This window comes from Amblyomma maculatum, unplaced genomic scaffold (genome assembly GCF_055883805.1).
Source record: "Amblyomma maculatum isolate TAMU_Amacu unplaced genomic scaffold, ASM5588380v1 scaffold_13, whole genome shotgun sequence".
NCBI lineage: Eukaryota > Metazoa > Arthropoda > Arachnida > Ixodida > Ixodidae > Amblyomma > Amblyomma maculatum.
The window spans coordinates 12,397,984-12,412,757 of record NW_028146738.1 but is presented as its reverse complement, the minus strand read 5'-3'; positions in this window follow the sequence as shown (position 1 = coordinate 12,412,757).

Here is a 14,774-nt window from a genome sequence, read left to right as displayed (position 1 = left end):
AAATTCCCAGTATACTTAAGGGGGGATATGGATCTTAGAGACATTGTTTTTATTTACAGATCAATTTTAATGAACCTGCACACACTTGTCCAGTTTCCAATGACGACAAGCGGCAAGCGCTCTGTCCCTGTCATGTTTGCGGCTAAAAGAACGGTGACTCGTTCTTTTAGCCGCACTTTTCTCCGTTCTTTTACTCCTTTTTCCGCCGATGCAGGGATCTCCTTTCATTGTCACATTCTTGTTAGGCAATGCCTTAAAGAAAAGTGGTTTCATCAGCATTAAAAATGTCATTTGGATCATATGCTGCGATATGTTCCAGCAGCCGAGCGTTCTTCCAGTTGTTGGCAACATCTTCGTTGACGGCACCTCTTTCGCCGCACACAGTCTTGAAAACGAGACCATGTCTGTCTCTAAAGCACGCACACCACCCTTCCGACGCTTTGAATCCATCGATATGCATCATCAGTGCAAACCTCTCGGCCTGCGCCATGATGAGGGGTCCACTCAATGGGAGGTTTGCATCACGCGAGTTGACCACCCACCGAAGCAAGGCTTCTTCCAACTCCGGATGAGCTGCTGCTCGCAGACGCTTTCTTGACGCTTGGAACTTCTCGCTTTCGAACGCCTGAAGAATCTGTTCTTCATTTTTTACATATGTGCTTAAAGTACTCCTTTTAACATCATATTTTTTCATTGCTCCTTGTCGGGAGAGCCCGTTCTTAAGGGCCCGCAAAATTTCCACTTTGGTAGCCAAGTCCTTGGCCTCGTAGCTCTTCGGCCGTTTCGCCGGTGTTGCCATCGGGGGCGAGTGCGGTGATACCAGCGCACAACAAAGAAGCAATGAGCTGGACTAAAGCGAGCAGTCTTCAATACAACAGCGTAGCGCACCGACAGCAGCAAAACGACAAAATGGCACCGCCAGTAACGTGACTCGTGAAAAAACAAGAAAATGCGCCCATCCAGCCACAAGTCGAGCCAAGTTGATTCATTGATGTCCATGGCGATGCTGCTTTTGGGTATCGCTATTGTGCCGCGTTCGTCTTATTTTCGTTTTCGAGCCTCGGTAGCTGCCCGAAGTTGTCCGAATTATCCGTCGTGCCGTCAAATCCATCCGAATTAACAAGAGTTTCGTCCCATAGACTCCTATACATAATTCTGGGGACCAGGCGCAAAGGTTGAATTATCAGATTTTCCAAATTAACGAGAGTCGAATTAACGAGCTTTTACTGTACTGGTGCTGCGCAATTCTCCACCGGATTACAAATTTTTTTTTTTAAATCCATGTACAAATCGAATCGCATAACAGATTTGGGGTGAGACACGATGCTTGTGAGCACTTCTGGAAACGCACTTCTCACCAGGACAGGATCTGATGCTAGAAAAACGTGTGACGGCAATGCATACCTGCCAACCTAGCAACATGAAAAGCAACATGAAAAGCAACATGCCTCGACAGTGGGAAAACCTACTCTAGCACTTCGTATGCTCGCCGATGCATGGAAGTCGGTGGCACCCTCAACATTGCGCAATTGCTTCCGCCACGCGGGATTTGTGCTGAAAGAAGAGTTGGCTGCCTTGGACGAGGAGAGCGTCGTCGAGCAGCTGTCGCACAGTGAGCAGCTCATTGACGACCTTCGCACTGTCGGAATTCCATCGACCGCCTCGTTTTCAAAGTTCACAGACATGGACCACGAGTTGGAACTGTGCGCTGGGCTCACAGATGGCAAAATAATTCGTCAAGTGCTCACAGAGTCGGAGGAAGATGACGACGACGACTCACCAACAGCAGCGCAGCCTACGCAAGCTGAGCGGTCGCAACCCTTTCTTCGGTTTACAGCAACACTAAGAGTCTCGCCGAAATTCAGGCGGGCCTGTTATTACAGAAGCGGAGCGTGGTGCAGAAAAGCATTCATGACTTTTTCCGGCCTCAAGGTCAATAAATTGAGCTTTTTTGGTGCACATTTGTTTTTTCGGACTGCCCGATTTTTTGGACATTTTCGCGGTCCGTTGAGAGTCCGAAAAATCAGTCTTCGACTGTAAACTCGGGGGATGAAATGCAAAGAATGATTGATGACCACATAGGAAAAGCAGAAAGGTAGGCCTAGAAATCAATACTGTATGCAGAAGACTAAGGTAATGTTCAACAGACTCGGAAGAAACAACTGTTTACAATAGGCAGCGAAGCAATAGGTATAAGCGGGGCAATGCAGAGGGCAATGGAGCAAAAAATGATAGGGGTAAAATTAAGAGGTAGGAAACGTGCAGAGTGGGTCAGAGAAATAATTCAAGTTGCTGACATTCTAGTGGAAATCAAGAAGAAATGGGCGTGGGCAGACATGTAGTGGAAAGAAAGGATAACCGATGGTCGCTTAGGGGTAACGAACTTGATTCCAAGGGAAGGAAAGCGTAGCAGGGGGTGGCAGAAAGTTAGGTGGGCGGATGAGGTTAATAATTTCACAGGGGTCAAGTGGATGCAGCTAGCACAGGACCGTGTTAATTGGAGAAATATGGGAGAGGCATTCGCCCTGCAGCGGGTATAATCAGGCCTATGATGATGATGATGAGCGAAGCACTGGAAGTGGTACGAGAATATATCTACTTAGAACAGGTAGTGACCACAGATCCAGACCATGAAAGGGAAATAACTAGGAGAATAAGATTGGGATGGAGCACATTTGGCAAGTATTCCGCAGATTATGCCTAGCAGCTTACCGGTACACAAGAGGAAAGTATACAACTGTTGCATCTTACCTGTACTCACCTATGGGGCTGAAAAATGGAGGCTAACAAAAAGGATTCCACTTAAGTTGAGGACAATGCAGAGAGCTATGAAATAGAAAAAGGCAGGTGTATTGTCAAGAGATAGGAAGCATGCACAGTAGATCAGAGAAATACCTCGAATTGCTTTACAGTGGAAACCAAGAACAGGGCATAGGTGGGAAATGTAGTGCGAAGAGAGAACCGATGGTTGAAAAGGTACCAAATTGAATACAGTAGAATTCTGATGATACGAACTCGGCTCATACAAATTTCAGTATACAGTCGAACCCGGATACAGTCAAACCTCGTTATAACGAAGTCTCATTTTGTGCGGAAATTCGTTCGTTATATCAGATATTCGCTGTAAAAGTACACACAAATTCCTACAAAAAAAAATTCTGTTCATAAACCCAAGTAAAGGCTACCCTAAAATGGAAAGCACAGAGCTGAAAAAAAAAAGCATTTTTTTTTCTTTAAAGCGTGGTATAAGCACGCGAAACATTACCTTTCATTTTGCACTGCCAAGCAAAAATGAGCACACAAATCGGGATTTAGGCCACGCAGAACTGATTTATTTAAAAAACGACGTAATCTTCATTTGGCGGCACTTAACACTATTCAATAGAATAAATTTCTCAACGAAATCGACAATGTGCAGCGCTTTCCCAATGTCAACTGATTTGGCCACAGGTAGGTTCTCAAGGTACCTTCTCAATTTCCTCGCCATATCGGCAGCCTCGGTGCTGCTGAGAGCTCGCTCTTCGCCTTCTTCTTCACTCTCATCGCTGCTCGCAGCATCATCTGTAGGAAGCACCTGATCGACTATTTCTTGGTCGGCCAATTCGGGCGCCACAGCCAAGTTGTCATCGGCAGCAATAAAGTCCTCGAACGTAACATTCGGAACCACCAGTTGACGCCAAGTCGTCTCGTCGAAATTGTCCGCTTCACCTTCAGAATCGTGGGCGTCGTTGGGCTCAGTCTCGCTGGTGGATGGGTTCTTCACGGCGCCTGCAGAGTGCACGTTTTCTATCTTCTGCCTTGCGCTCAATATGGTTGACAGAGTGCTAGGCGCAATGCCGAAGTGTGCGGCAATCTCTTTTTTTTTGCGCCCGCTGTCAACCGCCCTGAATATTTTTATCTTTGTTTCAAGAAAAACTGCTTTGTGTTTCGGCGCCGCCATGCTGCAAAACGACGGCACGACCTCGAGGAAAGTGAGCACACGCGCGGGTCGGCAAAAAGTAGGGGCAGGGGCACGCGGGCGGTGGTTCGATCACGTGCAGGTCACATGCCAGGCAGACGATGCTAGATTCACTCGCGGTCCCTAGATGGCGTGGCGTGCGAAAGCGCGGGTGATTTAAACACATTTTAGGTGGAGGCGATTGATAAAACCGAAATTTAGCGTTTTGAAAATGTTTTTTTTTGCTTCTTTGCGGATTTTGTGTCATGTGAATACAAAATATGCGTTGTGTTGTGTTGTGTTGTGTTTTATGGCGCATAAGCAACTAAGGCTATCATGCGCCAAGAGCGAGGTTAATGTATGTTCTGGTTGCAAAAGAGGAAATGGATATGTTTAATCTATAGTTTATTTAAAAAGCTTCCTTCTTCTAGGAAACTGAGAACAGATGCTAGGTTTACAAGTGCTCTTTCTCCTAAAAGCAAGGTGGGATGGAATGGGATGGTATGATTGTAAAATATAGTAAAATGTTTTCTCCGTAGTGCCTCAAGTTTTGAGCATGTAATTAGAATGTGGTTTACAGTGAGTATCTCATCGCATTCTTCACAGGTCGGTTTGTTATGTTTCATTAGCAGAAAGTTATGTGTTAGATGTGTATGTCCAATACGAAGACGGCATACTATCACTTCCATAAAACGTTGTTGATGTGTGCTCGATTGCCATTCTCCTAGTACAGGCTTTATGAGACGCAACTTATTATTTTCTTGGTTGTTCCATCTGGACTGCCATTTATTCATCTGTTTATGTTTTATTAATTTCAAGCAATCACTATGTGGTATGTTTACTTTCTGAATCAATTTGTTGTGGGCAAGTGCAGCACATTTGTCTGCTCTTTCATTGCCGTCAATGCCTACGTGACTAGGGACCCAACAGAACACTATGTTATGTCCTTGTGTCGTGATCATTTTTACATTATGTATTATGTTACCGATTAGAGGCATGGCAGCATTTCTGTGATTTAAAGCCATCAGTACACTCAACGAATCGGTGTAGATGACACTGTTCCCAATGCCTTCATTCACTATTTTTTCTACAGCTGTCAGGATAGCATAGGATTCAGCTGTAAAGATTGATGCGCACTGAGGAAGCCTAATTATTTGTTCCCAGTTCTCTTCAACTACGGCACAGCCAACATAAGTAGAAGTTTTTGATCCATCTGTATAAAACTCTGTATAATTACTGTACTTTTCTTTTATTGTGCGAAATTCTTGTATTATATGCTCTTTAGGAGTTTGGCTTTTGTTGAAGTGTGTTAGAGTGAGATCACAGACATTTGGAAGTTTGTACCATGGGGGTAGGGGGCTGTTTTTTGGTGCAGTGTCGGGCAAGGTGTCCAGAATTTCTAACTCACTGCAAATGTTTTCGAAACGCATTATCAGTGGCCTCGTCGCTTGTGGTTTATTTGTGAAAATTACTCGTGAGCGGCATGTTGAGACTATTGGATAGCAGAGGTGTTTTTTCTGTGACCTTATTCTAAGGACATAAGCACATGTAAGTGAAGCCCTTCTATCTTTCAGCGGAGGCTCATTCGTCTCTGCATACAGACTATCAACAGGGGATGTTCTGTAAGCGCCACAAGAAAGGCGTAAACCTAAGTTATGTACCGGGTCCAATTTCCTTAGGTATGATGGTCTAGCTGACCCGTAGACTATGGACCCGTAGTCCAAGCTAGACCGCACAACAGATCGATATATATGTAGAAGACACGCCCTATCAGACCCCCAGTGTTTCCGAGAGAGAACCTTCAGTATGTTTAGAGATTTTATGGCTTTCCTCTTTAGGATGTTTATGTGAGGCAGGAATGTTAGTTTTCTGTCGAACGTTACACCCAAAAATTTATGTTCGCTCTTTACTGGCAACTCAATCCCATTTAAGTGTAACTTGGGATTGATCTGTATACCTCGTTTCAGCGAGAACATTACTGCCACGGTTTTCTGTGGGGAAAATTTGAACCCATTTTTAAAAGCCCATGAGTCTAGTTTATTTAGTGTTAATTGTACTTGTCTTTCACAAATTGATATGTTTGAGGATGTGCAGGCTATTTGAAGGTCGTCGACATACAGCGAGAACATAATGGATTTTGGGATTACCTTGCTAATAGAATTCATTTTTACAATAAACAAAGTTGTACTTAAAATGCACCCCTGAGGTACCCCATTCTCTTGAATAAAGTTCCGCGAGAAGGTGGTACCGAGACGTACTTGAAATGAACGACCTGATAGAAAGTCCTTCAGAACATTTAGCATCCGGCCTCGGATGCCCAAATCTGCTATATCGCGTAGGATCCCGAACCTCCAAGTCGTATCGTATGCCTTTTCCATGTCAAAGAAAACGGCAAGGCAATTTTGTTTATGTATGAACGCTTCCCTGACAGTATTTTCAAGACGCACTAAGTGGTCGGTCGTTGCACACCCTTTTTTAAAACCACACTGATGAACATTAAGAAGTTTATGAGATTCTAAGATGAAAGTTAGTCGGATGTTTAAAACACTTTCAAAACATTTTGCTAAACAGCTGGTCAGAGCTATGGGTCTGTAACTGCCCGCTGAGGTCGGCGGCTTTCCTGGTTTCAGAAACGGAACAATAACGGCTTGTTTCCAAGCCTCCGGGAGTTTACCCAGAGTCCAAATTTTGTTAAAGAATTTCACAAGTGCCTCTACAGAGGATTCGGATAAATGAGCCAGCATTTCGTAATGAATTTCGTCAGGACCAGGCGCAGTCTGTTTTCCAGCAGCAAGGACGTTCTTTACTTCTTGGAGTGTAATAAAACTATTATATGATTCATTTCTGCCACCACTTGTTGTGAGTTTTTGTTTCTCAGCTATGTTTTTGTATTTTAGGAATGTTTCTGTGTAGTGTGACGAACTTGAAACGTGTGCGAAATGTTCGCCTAGTATATTGGCCTGTTCTTCTATGCTAGTCTGAACACCAGGGGCTGTGAGGATGGGAATTGTAAACGGGGAAAAGTTTCCACAGAGTTTACGAACTTGTTCCCACATTTTCTTAGACGTCATTGAGCTATTTATTGACGTTACATACCTCTGCCACGATTCTTTTTCAGCCTTTCGACGAATAAATCGTGCTTCTGCTCTTGCCTTTTTAAATGCTATAAGGTTTCCTTGGGTTGGGTACCTGCGGAAAGTTCCCCAGGCCTTATTTTGTTTCTTTTTTGCCTCCCGGCATTCTTGCGTGTACCAGGCTTTGTTACTGCTATGCACAACTCCCGAAGACTGTGGAATAGCTAGTTTTGCTGCACGTATTATGCAATTAGTAAACCTTTCATTCAATTCATCTACAGTGAGCTCCTCTGAGAAAACTTCTTCCAGATTGGCTTTGGACTCGAAAAGTGGCCAGTCGGCTAAATGGAGCTTCCATCGTCGCGGTTTGCTTGGGGTGACTTTTGGTGATGATGACATGCGGATTAGTACTGGTAAGTGATCACTCCCATATGGATTCTCTAAAACTTCCCATTTAAAATCATTAAAGAGAGAAGGTGAACAAAATGACAGGTCTAAAACACTCATCTTTCCCGTGCTCGGAGAGCAGTAGGTCGGTTTACCCGCGTTTAGTAAGCAAATGTTGTTAGATAGAATAAAATCTTCAATAATTAGGCCTCGCGCATCAATTTTTTCGCTTCCCCAGAAAGGAGAATGTGCATTAAAATCACCAACTACCACATAAGGTTCCGGTAGTTGATTTATAAGGTTTTCTAAGTCATTGAGAGCTATTTTTCGATGTGGCTCAACATACACGCAGCACACCGTGATTCTTTTAAATGTAAGCAAGGTGGCTGCCACTGCTTCAAGCTGAGTGTCAAGTTTGTATTCACTAGCTGCAATATCATTCCTTACAATGATAGCAACACCACCCGAGAGCCTGCTAACGTGCTCTCGGTCGCGGCGAAAAACTTTATATTTTTTTAGTATGTTTTTATGCTGCGCACCGAGATTGGTTTCCTGAACGCACAGCGCTGCGGGTAAGAATGAAGCAAGAATGTCTTTTATATCGCTGTAGTTTCTTAAAAGTCCTCTACAGTTCCAATGAACTAAGAACGCCATTTTATATGAGGAAGGTAGAGAGACTAAGTTTTTTCTGGCCCGGTGATTCGGGCCTTTTCTTTTCTAGTTCGCTCCAAGGAGCTCCGTCGCCTGTCAGATGTTGACGGCCCCGGACGGTCGTCGTTTGTTGTGTCCATTGCGTCCTCGGACGTGCTGGACGATTGTGCAGACTGCACAGACACATTTGTGGTAGATCTCGCCGTTACTGGAGAGACCTTGGGGCCAGCTGACCTAGAGGCCCGCGCAGCCTGCTTTGGGGGTGGTGGAGCAGCCCCAGCTACTTCCACCGGGGACGTAGAGGTCCCTGCCTTAGGTGCACCGTGTGTCACCTGGGCAGGTTCCAAAGACTGTTGTGACGCCGCCCCCTTTTGCGTCACAACAGAATAAGTTGGGGTGTGAGTGGACGTGAGTTTCTTACGTGCTTCCCTGTAAGTGAGGTTTTCTTTGACTTTTAGTGTGATGATATCTTTCTCTTGTTTCCATGTTGGACAGGTTCGTGAGTAAGCAGCGTGGCTGCCCTCACAGTTGATGCAAAGATGCGTTTCGGATTCACAGTTCTCAGTGGGATGCTCGTGGGAGGCACACTTCGCACATGTAAGTTGGCCTCGGCAAGTCTGTGAGCCGTGGCCATACCTTTGGCATTTGAAACAGCGACGCGGGTTAGGTATGTACGGTTTCAGTTTTATCTTCGTGTACCCTACCTCCACAGCCTCGGGCAGTGTGCTCGATTCGAAGGTAAGGACTAAGTGCCTGGTCGGTATCTCTTTGTTATCCCGTCTGATTTTAATTCTGAACACATTGATGACATTTTGTTCTCTTAGTCCTTCAAGGAGTTCTTCTTCACTTAGGTACTTTAGGTCGTCATCTGAAATGACTCCCCTCACCATGTTTAGAGAGCGGTGTTTGGTGACATTAACTGGGCATTCCCCAAAGCTGGTTACTGTAGGAAGTTTTTCATTTTGATGATGGTACATAATTTCCAAGAGTAGGTCGCCATTTGGAAGTTTTTTGACATTGTATCCTTGGCCTATTGCTTCAGTCAATGTCTTGGTCGCGACAAAAGGAGATATTTGCCTAGCTGTTTTTTGAGGGTCTTCACTGTGCACCACGTGGAAGCGTGGGAATCTGTTTGCATTCTTTAGAAAGAAGTTTGCAGTTTCATCGGTCCGTCCCCTTTTTCGGGAACGATCATTGGAGAGCAAAGAAGAAGCCATGCAGTAAGTTTTTGTTCAGCCGGGGTGGCGGCCACCCACCATGGAGCCCAACGAGGGGACGGGACAGGAACTCGCAAAGCAGACCTGCCCGCGCCAGCCGTACACCCCGACTATAACCAAATATGGCATAACGCAGGGTGGTTAGCCACACAAGGTTAACCCTCGCCGCCTGGAAGTAGGAAGAAACGAAGAAGGTAAGGGAAGACAGGACAGTTGTAAGAGAGAGGATAGGAAAGTGAAAGATGGAGGGGAGGACAGGAAAAGGCGACTGCCGATTTCCCCCGGGTGGGTCAGCCCGGAGGTGCCGTCTGTGGGAAGCGTGGGCCAAAGTGGTGTGTTGCCTCCGCCGAGGGGCCTTAAAGGTCCAAACACTCGGCATCGGCTCAACCACCAGGATCCCCTTTTCCCCAGACACGGCGATGCCACGCACGGCTAAGCGTGGGTGCTCGGGGTCCGTGGTGTCGCACAGTACACGCAAACATCTGCTTTAACAGATGCCCCCTGCGGGGGAATACAAAATATGCTTCGTTATAACCGAATTAGTGTCAAATTTTCAGTTTTTCATTTTATTATACAGATAGAACTCCCATACAAATAAAGCACAGCCAACCAAACTTTGCTTTTACTTCGTTATATCCAATAATTTGCTGTATCCGTGTTCGTTATAACGAGGTTCGACTGTATATGGAGCTCGACGGGGATAGCAAAATAGTTCGATATATTGATACAAAAATTGTCTTGAGACGCCACCTGGGATCGTGAAAAATGATAGGGTATTTGTCGCGTAGTCAACCCAGTAGCATAATTAACCCACCCCCAACTTTTGCCCCCGAGAATCTGAAAAAAAAAAAAAAAATGTTCGGAGGAGAGTCTCTTCGTTTCAACCGTCGCATCCACCGTTCATTTATAGGCAGCGCATCAAGATGCTACGCAGCGATAACATCAGGACATGTTTATCTTTTGACTATGTGTTTGATAGATCCAGTGGTGGCAGGGAGCGAACATGGCAGAGTGCCCGTGACGGCTTGATTGCACAAGCCTGGTTTGATTTATCACGTCCCGCTTGGGGCGGGCGTAGTCCACTGCCACAAAATCATTGGAAGTGCGATAGCTGCAGATGCCATTTGAAAAAAACAATGCTAAAAGTCGGTGTCGTAATCGCAGCTGACTGCGTGCTTTCGTTAAATCATAGATGAAAGAATGAACGACTTGCAAAAAAAAAGACGTTCGCAGCAGCCATGGCTTACGCTGCGCGGCACGTTCAGCACGACAAGTAACATTATGTACAGGGCGAAAAACGAGGATGAAAAAAAATGCAAACAAACAAGAGCTTGTTTGTTTGCGTGTTTCTGCCCATCTTCGGCCTGTCTACGGCAAGGATAAACGACCCCAATCCCCCCCCAAAAAAAGGGAAAAAGAAACTGCCGCTTCTGTGTCCGAAACCACGCATGTGCAGCACGACGACATGAGACGCCTTCATGGACGCGCATCGCGCGTCAGCCGCCGCACGCAGACCGTTCCCAACACACACTGGAGAAAGTGTCTGCCACAGGCTGTGCTGGCTTGTCTGCGCATGCATAGTGCGTGCTGCTGCGAACGGAGACCGGGTAAGAGAGAGAAAGCGGAGAGATGAGTGGGCACATCCTTGCGCTTCGCTCTATCGTGTTTTTCTTCTCTCCTGAACACCACTGCTGCATTGGCTCTTTCGTTCCTTCCCGCACATAGCTTGCAAATGTCACATTATGGCGTGCAGCAGCGATCACCACAGATGCGGGTGCCTTTGGGGAAAGGGCGCGGCGCTGCCCTAGACCCGCCGTCGCCAATCTGCGCCCTCTCATTCCGTCCGCGTGTAGCTTGAAAACGTCATGCAGCAAACGGCCAATGATGCGATCGTCTTTGGGGAAGTTGCACCGTCCAATGCGTGCTGTGGAGTTTGATATATCGAATGACCGGTGAAATTGAGTTCGATATATGACGCAGCTTTCCTATACTTTTACATGAGATTTTCAAGGGGATATTCCATGCGTACGAGTATGGTATAACCAAAATTCGGAATATCCGGGTTCAACTGTAATACGAATTCATAAAATTCCCCGGACAAATTGCATTGCATTCAATGGGCAAAAAATTTGGTTGTTACGAACCCTTGTTCTCTTCACGACGGGCGATATGGACTTCGGTATTACGACCTTTGAGGCTCGCGCATATGTACAGCAAGAAAAGCAGCACAGCACGAATCACGCACACATGCCAAAAAAGAAAGCCGGAAAAACCATCTTGGGAACCTGCGGCAACAGCGAAGTTGGTGAAGAAGCGTTTCTCCCTCAGTTGACGGCAGAGATCTCTTTTATTTCGTTGTTGCTCACTGCAAACGAACCAACCAGCCCGGCGGAGTTGTGCCTTGCTGCCCCCTCCACATTTCTCCACCACCCCTCAGTCTCCCCTGCAGAATACTGCAATGTCACGAAAGCGGAAGGCAATGACCTTTAAGAACAAATTGGAAATTTCAAATAAGGTGGACAGAGAGCCCAAGAAAAAGTGCACTGACATGGCCTAGGCCTGCCGCTGTCAACGTTGTCAACAATCGTTGGTCAGCGTGACCAAATTATACAAAATGTACAATGCTTCATGATAAATTCAAAAGAAGCGAAAACTGCCCACCATCTGAAGTTGTAAGAGGCTCTCCTAATGTGGCTCAGAGAGGTCCCGGCAGCCCGTATCAACATCGACAGAAAAGTGCTTCGCAAGAAGGCAGCAGACATTGCACTCACATTGGGAATTAACCTTCAGGCCTCTAGTAGGTGGATTCACCGGTTCAAGGTACAGCATAACCTTTCGTACAAGGCCATTGCGTGGCGAAAGAAAAAAAGTTGACGCCTACGCCGTGGAAGACCGGATGGCAACAGCGCTGCCCTCCTATATACAGTCGAACCTCGATATATCGAACACAGATATATCGAATTATTGATTATATCGAACACTTTCTATATCACGCGGAAAATCGCATGCATTTTTAATTTTTTATTTTGAACGGCGTCGGTTGCCAAATGGATAAATCGAACTCCGCCACCCCAAACCATGTGCACTCTGTTGACAGGAGGCGAGCTTTCCCTCAACGCCCTCGAAGATAGCGGCGGTGCGATGGGCGTTCCCGACTGCTGCGCACGATCGCTGCATACATCGGTCGCGCCGAGGGCGTCATTTGAACGTAGCGGCGTATGCACGCGGCGGCTTGGCCGGGCTAGGGTAGCTAGCCTGATTTAGTTTGTCAACGACTAACCGCGTCTCGGCGCCGCCACTTGTGCTGCGCCAGTCGTTATCGTGTGTGGCCTAGGCAGCCTAGGTGGCCTAGGCCTGTCACGGCGTGGTCAGTGTTGTGATGGCTGCAAACGCGAAGAAGCGGACGACCCTGACATTTGCTGCGAAATTGGAAGTGATCCGCCGCGTTGAAAATGGTGAAAAAAAGTCAAGCATTGCCGAAGCTTTCAGCATACCGAGGAGCCCTTTGAGCACTCTGCTGAAAAACAAGAGTGACATAAAGGCCAAGGCGGAACAAAACCAGCACTCAGGCGCGGCAGGTACGCAAAGCTGCCTTTGAAGACGTTGAGAAGGCGCTGCACAAATGGTTCATCGACGCAAGGGCCCGGAATATTCCTGTATCGGGACCGATGATACAACAGAAGGCCAAGAACTTTGCGTTCATTCTCGGTGCCGAGAACTTCAATGCCAGCAGCGGTTGGCTGCAACGTTTTAAGGCCCGCTTTAACATTGTCGGGAAGACAGTCTCGGGGGAAAGTGAGGACGCCAATGAAGGCGAGATCAAGAAGTGGCTTGAAGAAGAGTGGCCTAAGATTCTCGTCAAGTATGAGCCCAATCAGATATTCAATGCTGACGAGACGGGCCTGTTCTGGCAAATGCTTCCGCGACAAACGCTCGACACGTGCGGAGACAAGTGCCACGGCGGCAAGCAAGGCAAGGCTCGTATTACAGTTCTGTTGGCTGGAATATGGACGGCAGCACGAAGCTGCGGCCACTTGTCATAGGCAAGTTCCAAACCCCGAGATGCATGCGCAACTGCCCCAGTGTTCCGGTGACATACGCATGGAACAAGAAATCGTGGATGACTCGGGAGATATTCCAAAAATGGTTGAAGGCATGGGACTCGGAGCTGGCGCGTCAAGGCCGGACAGTTTGCCTCATCGTTGACAATTGCACAGCACACCACACTGATGTCCAGCTGAGCAACATTGAAATTAAGTTTTTGCCGCCGAACACGACGTCGAAGCTGCAACGATTGGACCAGGGCATTATTCGCGCTTTCAAATCCATTTATAAACGTCGGCTGATTGACATTTTGCTTCTCAAGCTGCGGATGGGCCAAGAGCTAAAGATAGACCTTTTGGGTGCCATTCAAATGCTGAAAGCCTCGTGGGACAGCGTCAAGCAGTCGACAGTAGTTCACTGCTTTCGGCATGCGGGATTTGTAAGCCGCATTGAAGAAGCTTCCGAGCAAGCAACTGAAGAATCAGCGTTGGACGACAGCACAGAGGAAGAATGCCAGCTCAAAGAAACCTGGAGCCAGTTGGAGCGCTTTGTCGGTGCTGAGCCACACAGCATGTGCATTGATGACTTCGTTGGCGGTGATGACAGCACCGGAACCCGGAACAGTAGCGGAGTTGACAGATGTAGAGATTGCGGCGGAAGTTACTGCTGAGCGGCCAAACGAAGACGCTGCCGAGATTGATCCCGTAAGCGCTGCCCCGCTCCCGACTGCAACTGAGGCTGTAGCTGCTTTGGGCCTTGTACGCCGCTACTGCGGCGCAATAGAAGGCGCTGGACTATCGCTTGTGGACCGTTTAGACTACGTTGAGGACGCCGTGGTTAAGCACGCGGTTGCCAATTTGAAGCAAGCTACGCTGCTACAGTACTTTAAGCCAAAGGAATAAATACTTTGTTTGAAACTTCAAGTGAGTATTTATTGCGCCACTGTGCCATGATTTGTACTAGTTTTTGACGCGTTTTCTACGTGATTTTGTATATCGAATTCCGGCAATATCGAACTATTTTGCAATCACCGCGCTGTTCGATATATCGAGGTTCGACTGTAGTAGGATATGAGGCAGGTGATGTCTTTATTGTAGACTAAACAGGGCTGTAGGGCTGTTCTACAATCTCCAGCCCGAAAAAAGTTTTTGCTTCAAAGGCGATACCTGCCAGGACAGAAAAGATGCCACTGACTGTCATTGGCAAGTATCAAACGCCTTGATGCTTTATGGCAGCCGGTGGATTGCCGTGCATCTACATGGCAAATAAAAAGGCGTAAAATTTGTCAGGTACCTTGATCGCAAAATTTCTTGCCAAAATATAAAAATTGTTTAGCTGTTGAACAAGCGTACCACCCACCCGAAACAAATGACACTACAGAGTGCTAAGGGGCTATTCCTGCCCCCGAACACAGCGTCATTTGCAACCACTGGATGCTGGATTTATAAGAAATGTTAAGCACTA